At 45.2% G+C, this 6,221-nt stretch overlaps 1 long non-coding RNA gene across 1 annotated transcript; it reads right to left on the reverse strand.

Annotated features, from left to right (window-relative positions):
• Window positions 1–4,886: 4,886 nt before the first annotated feature.
• On the reverse strand, window positions 4,887–5,921 carry LOC125392337 (uncharacterized). Its single transcript, XR_007229463.3, has 3 exons — window positions 5,884–5,921; window positions 5,592–5,742; window positions 4,887–4,998 (listed from the first exon to the last, which is right to left on the reverse strand). It is a non-coding gene; the product is annotated as an uncharacterized LOC125392337 (long non-coding RNA).
• Window positions 5,922–6,221: the final 300 nt, after the last annotated feature.

Here is a 6,221-nt window from a genome sequence, read left to right on the forward strand (position 1 = left end):
TCTCTGTGAGTTCAAGGTGTGATAGCACATGTCTTTAATCCCAGCACTTGGGAAGGCAGAGACAAGTGGATCTCTGTGAGTTGAAGGACAGCCTGGTCTACAGAGTTATTCCAGGACAAAGATATACAGAGAACCTGTCTCAGAAAATAAAAGTAAAAATAAAAGAAATAGAGGTTAAAATAAAGACACATAAAGATGGAAAATAAACACAGAATCTTGATACTGTGTGTTATTATGCTCTCTTTGAATTGTTTGAATGCTGAGGAAGGAGCTACAGCTGCTAAAATATATTTGTTTATAAATGCTGCTGAACTAATACAAGATAGATATTTTGAAAATACCTTGGCTTCAAAATTGAAGTCAAAAGGTATGCTACTTTGGAGAAGAGATTTTGCTTTTGTTTCCACAGGAAATGAGAGGCTGTGGATTCATTCTGAGCTAAGAAAAATCAGATTTGATCAAGGACAACCACCTGAGAAATCTCCAGTAGGAACAGATGGCCTGGATGTCTGAATTCTACATCCAGAACAGATTCAAGACTGCTGCCTGAAATGATCAAGACTCACAGGATACTCCAGTCAGGACTTGATTATAACTCTAAATTTTCTTTAGGTCCCCATAAGATCATCAGCGCCCCCAACCAGCAGGAAGTAGCTTGAAATACTACGCCCACATTCCCAACAAATGGACTATAGGTATTTTCCTTTGTTAAAAAAAAAAGAGGGAAATTATTGGGGAGAATTGTCTGTATTCTGTCAATCATATTTTAATAAAACGCTGATTGGCCAGGCAGGCAGTATAGGCGGGAAAGCCAGACAGGAAGTAGAGGTGGAGCAAAGAGACTGGGAGTATTCTGGGAAGCAGGACGCTCCCTCCGCAGTTCTGCCCAGACCACCGAAGAGGAAAGATGTAAGCTGCCCCACTGGAAAAGGTACTGAGCCGTGTGGCTAACATAGATAATGATAATGGATTAATATAAGTTACAAGGACTAATAAGAAGCCTGGCCTAATGGGCCAATCAGCTTTATAACTTATAGAGATTTCTGTGTGATTGATTTTCTTTGGGGTATGCCGGCTGTGGGGTGCCGGGCAGGACAGATACCCCAACAAGCCGGCCCCCTCCATATTACACTGGGGTGTGAAGAGCACCAGAGAAGCAGGCAGACACAGAGCCTGACAAGAGTCGACAGCTGCAAACAGAACAGACACGACTATTGGTAAACTGAGTGCTGAGGTTGTCCTAGGAACAGAAGGAGGCTTAGGTGTGTCTGGGATCCTCAAAGGTGGGGGAAACATTACTTCTCCAAGAGAACAAGTAGCAATTTTGCTCTCTAGCGAGCTTTTCAATACTCCTTGTTAAGTACCTATAAAATGTGCTTCCTTGCCAGGCAGTGGTGGTGCACACCTTTAATCCTAGCACATAGGAGGCAGAAGCAAGCAGATCTCTGTGAGTTCGAGGCCAGCCTGGTCTACAAGAGCTAGTTCCAGGACAGGCTCCAAAGCTACAGAGAAACTCGGTAGAAAAACCTACAGAGAAAACAAAACAAAACAAACAACGAAATGTGCTTCCTTCCAGGTCGCTGGGTATGAGACCAACAACAAGAATAAACCACAGTGAAGCATTTTTCACTGAACATTCTAGGTAAAGTTCAGGACTGAAAACCAGATGAATGAAAGGAGGTCCCATCATCCCTATGTCACGCTCCATGATGTAACCGAAAAATCAGGGATTATTTTTTTCCTTTTCTCTTGTGTCCCATCAGAACACTGCGTCGGCCTCTGAGGCAGATGTGGTTAGCTGATTAAAGAGGTTATGAAATATGTGTTTGACTTTGTCTTTCTGTTTTGGTCAGACTGACCAGCAACAAGAAAAGATCTGTGTACTGGAAAGCGGTGTGGGGTCTATTGTTCTGGGGTACCTTCTAGAAGCTGAAATGCTAGAATCTACACACTTAGAAACAAGCAGAGCCTACAGGATGCCAAAAAACACTCCAGAGGGTTCAGACTGATTACATGACAAAGGCATATTTGGCCAACAAATCAAATTTTGTTCTACATGAATGCCAAACATCTGGATATTTGGAGGCGGCAGTTTGGCATCCTGTGGGCCACATAGAAGCATTTTATACCACTATGGCCAGAGATTGCCTGTGTCTGATCTCACCGCTTCAAAGACCCAGTCCCCAGAACATTGTTGATCAAATGTGGTTTGCTCGGAGGTCAAGTAGCAATGTTAATGGGAATTGAATTGCTCCTTGGGATTCCAGCCTAAAGAGTAGGCATGAGACAGATTTATGAGGGGGACCAAATCTCTGCAGTGGTGCACTGGAGGAAAGAAAGGAAGCGGCGTGGAAGCCAGGGTCAGAACGACGTCTCCTCATGGCCCATACAGGCTACTTTGGGGAAGAGGCTGCATCAATAGCCTTCATTGACTGGGCTTTTCATTAGTCACTGAGCACAGAGGCATAGGAAGAACACAGATGCAGCGGTTGAAAGATCTGGTTAGGCAATGCCCCTCAGCAGGTGAAGGGCTCGCCTAGCCTGCCCCAAACCACGAGTTCAGTCTCCAGCATTTCAAAAATGGGCATGGGGCCGCAGGCCTGTAATCCTAGCCCTCAGGAGGAGGAAGAAGGCAGGAGGATTTGAAAGTCAAGCTACACAGTGAGTTCGAAACCAGCCCAGGATACACGATAAGAAAAGCATTGTTGAATAATAACACTAGTAATAACATATTACTCTTATCAAACAGTATTATAATTATAAACTATATTGCTGTACATGACATCATGTAATAATATTAATGAGGACCTGGACTTTGCTCCCAGCTGTATCACCTGGGAGTTTCAGTGACCACTCAGACTCTCCGAGACTCAACTTTGTAATGGGCAAAATGGAGATTGACCGAGCTCTCCTATCAGACTGTGGGGAGTCTCAAATATGGTGGTTGAAAACTCCTTGTAAACATGGATGTAATACCGATTTACAGTGCCATCGACTGTACTTTATCTCCAGTTTGCTATCGGGTTAAACTATAAAGCGATTAACGTGTTACACTAAGTTCTTCAGAGGGGTCTTTGAAGAACTGGGGTTCCCAGAAAGATACTGGGAAGCAGAGCACTTACCGGAGAAAAGCCCAAGCTTTGAGGCAAAACAGATATGGGTTTGGATTCTTCCCGTACTGGGAGTTGAGCATCACGGGGTTCGTTACTTCTTTGCCGTGCAGCTGCCCCTGGGAGAGGTTGAGAAGGCTAAGGAGATCTCATTGGCCAAGCGCTGTAACGGGTTCAAAGCCAATGGTAAGATGTCTCCAGTATTCTACGCGTGAGCTGAGTACCAAAGAAAGGATTCAAGTGGAAGGTGGCAGAGAATGGTGAAGAAAGAAGCCATGGCTCTCCAAGGTGCTGACAGGGTGTGTGGGGGTTGGAAAAATGACTTCTATATTGCCTTCCCCTACAAAGTTTCTTTTTCTTTTCTTTCTTTCATTCATTCATTCTTCTCTTTGCCTTTGACACTATTTTACTATATAAACATGCCTGTCCTAGAAATCACAATGTGGACCAGGATGACATCAAACTCATGGAGATCTGCCTGTTTCTGTCTTCCAAGGGCTGAGATTACAGGCATTGTCATCAGATCCGGCTTGTCTTGCTTTTATCTTGTTTTGTTTCAGCTTGGTGTGTGTATGTGTGCAGATGGACATGTATGAACATGTGTGCAGAAGCCAGAAGACTGGTATCATTTCTTTCCCTCTCTCCTACCCACCCTTCTTTCTTTCTCCTCAGACAATGTCTCTGAATGGTCTAGAACTTGCAGAGAAGGCTATGCTAATAGCCTGTGGATGCCAGAGGTTCATTTTTCTCTGTTTCCCTAGCTCTGGGATTATAAAGGTTCACCCCACCAACCCACCCCTTCAAGCTTTTTACATTGGTCCTGGGGGATCAAACTCGGGCCCTCATGCTTACATGACCAACACTTTACCATTTGAGCTATGTTCCCAGCTCTCCTCCCAGAGTCCCAATGAACTGCTGACAGAACACATATAATCGCCAGGGGAAAAAATGAATTTAATTCTGAGAAAAGCCATTTCTTCATAGGCAGCATGAAGAGCTATGTATGTGAGAGTAACTTTAGAAACCAGGCTCCAGGGCTTTTTATTGGCGCAGAATCCAGATCATTGTTTAACAAAACCCAACACAAACAACTAGCAGCTTGTTCAGGATGCCCCGGGCTTTGAAGTGTCAGGGTTTCAACTTCTGCTCTTAGTGATTTGGCCGCAGTACCAATAAGGGACGCAGAATCTTATTGGCAAGTTGAAGAATGAAAATGTAACACTTAGCAGCAACTTTGCCACGAGCCCTAATCTGGGTTGTAATTGCTGGCAGAACAGATAAAGATAACTTTGGGGTGGAACTGTCAACGATTCTCACTTTGCAAACAAAACACTATTCTTCCGGGTAAACTTATCCTTTAGGAGAGAATAGGAACCTCTTGGCTTCGCACACTGTCAGGAAAGGGCACAGCTGGATGATGGAAACCGAGCCTGAACGTGGACCTACACATTCTCTTTAGTAAATGTAAATCTCTTTGTTAGCAGTTAAGTGAACTTCAAACTTCTGCAAACCCTGGAAACTCTCTCCCGCTTTGCTGTATGACAAAAGTTTTCCTGGGGAGACACAACATGCATATTTACTCACCCCAAATAGGGACCCCATGACAGACCAAAGTACAGGAAGCACCAAAGTCCAACTTGGTGAACCAATGATTTTTATTGGAGTTTGTTATAGGACTCAAAGGCAGTTGCACCAAAGCCCGCCCCAGCATGGGTGACAGCTCACAAGAGCTGGGAATTCGGAGCACACTGCACAGCCTGCAGGTTGGAGAGTGTCCTTTGGCCGCTTGGCTGGTTTCTGCTTCTTCCCGGCACCGGGTGTGGTGGGTGGCAGAGTCTGTGCAGTTTGGCTTGCTGTGAGTGAATGTCCAGTAGCTTTCCGGCTTATTCTGGGAGGAAGAGGCTTAGTGAATCTGGTCAGTTTCAGAAACTTTCTGAAGTCATTTTGAGTTGTTTACCTCCCTGCTTAAGAGCTTCCCTGTGGGATGGAATGTTACACAATTCTCTCTCTCTCTCTCTCTCTCTCTCTCTCTCTCTCTCTCTCTCTCTCTCTCTCTCCCTTCTCTCTCTTTCTCCCCAGCCATCCCATTTGCTGTAGGCTGAGCCCAGGGCTTTGCACATGTAGGCCCTGGCTGTTTTTTACCTTTTGAGACCAAGTCATATAAATTGCCCAGGTTTGCCTTGAACTCACTCTCTAGCCCAGGCAGACTTTGAACTTCTGGTTCTCCTGCCTCGGTCTTCCATGAAGATACAATTCCCAGCATGTACCACCAAGACCTTGTCCCCATTTAGTCTTAGCGTGTGTCACTCTCAGTCCATTGCAAAGCCTTCTGCCTGCCTCATTGGACGTGGACCACCTGCTGCTACAGTCTACCTCTTCCCCTGGGACACCAGGAACTGTTGATTGCTGCCTCCTAGTTGAGCTTGGCCATACCGAGAGTTAAAAAGATGGGGAGAATGAGGGTAGGTTATTTCTTCCTACCTGTCCGTCTCACATCCTCTCCTCGAGTTTCAGATACTTCCTGTTATGAGCAATCCACCAAATACATAACCCTCTAGGGGGTACCTGTAGTGAGGAGCTGCGGGCCGGCCTGCTTTTCATCCCGCCCGGTTCCCACACGGCTAGCTTAGCCCTGGAAATAACAACACACAAATTGTATTCATTTAAACACTGCCTGGCCCATTATCTCTAGAGAGTTAGTTACTGGCTAACTCTCACATCTTGATTAACCCATTTCTAATAATCTGTATATCACCACGAAGTCGTGGCTTACCGGGAGAGATTTAGCATGTCTGACCTGGTGGCTGGCTCCATGGCATCTACCTCATTGCCCTCTTCCCAGCATTCTGTTCTGTTTACTCCGCCTACCTAATTTTCTGTCCTATCAGAGGGCTAAGGCAGTCTCTTTATTAACCAATGAAAATAACACATAGACAGAAAGCCCACCTACAGGTACCATATGTCTTTCTGGGGACTCTGTCTGATACACATGTTCTTTATAATGTATTATAACCAGACATGGTCACTCTGAGGCCTGGACAATGGCGCACACCTTTAATCCCAGCACTTGGGAGTCAGAAGCAGGTGGATCTCTATGAGTTTGATGCCTGA

The sequence above is a fragment of the Myodes glareolus genome, chromosome 12 (assembly GCF_982192425.1).
Source record: "Myodes glareolus chromosome 12, mMyoGla1.1, whole genome shotgun sequence".
Lineage (NCBI taxonomy): Eukaryota > Metazoa > Chordata > Mammalia > Rodentia > Cricetidae > Myodes > Myodes glareolus.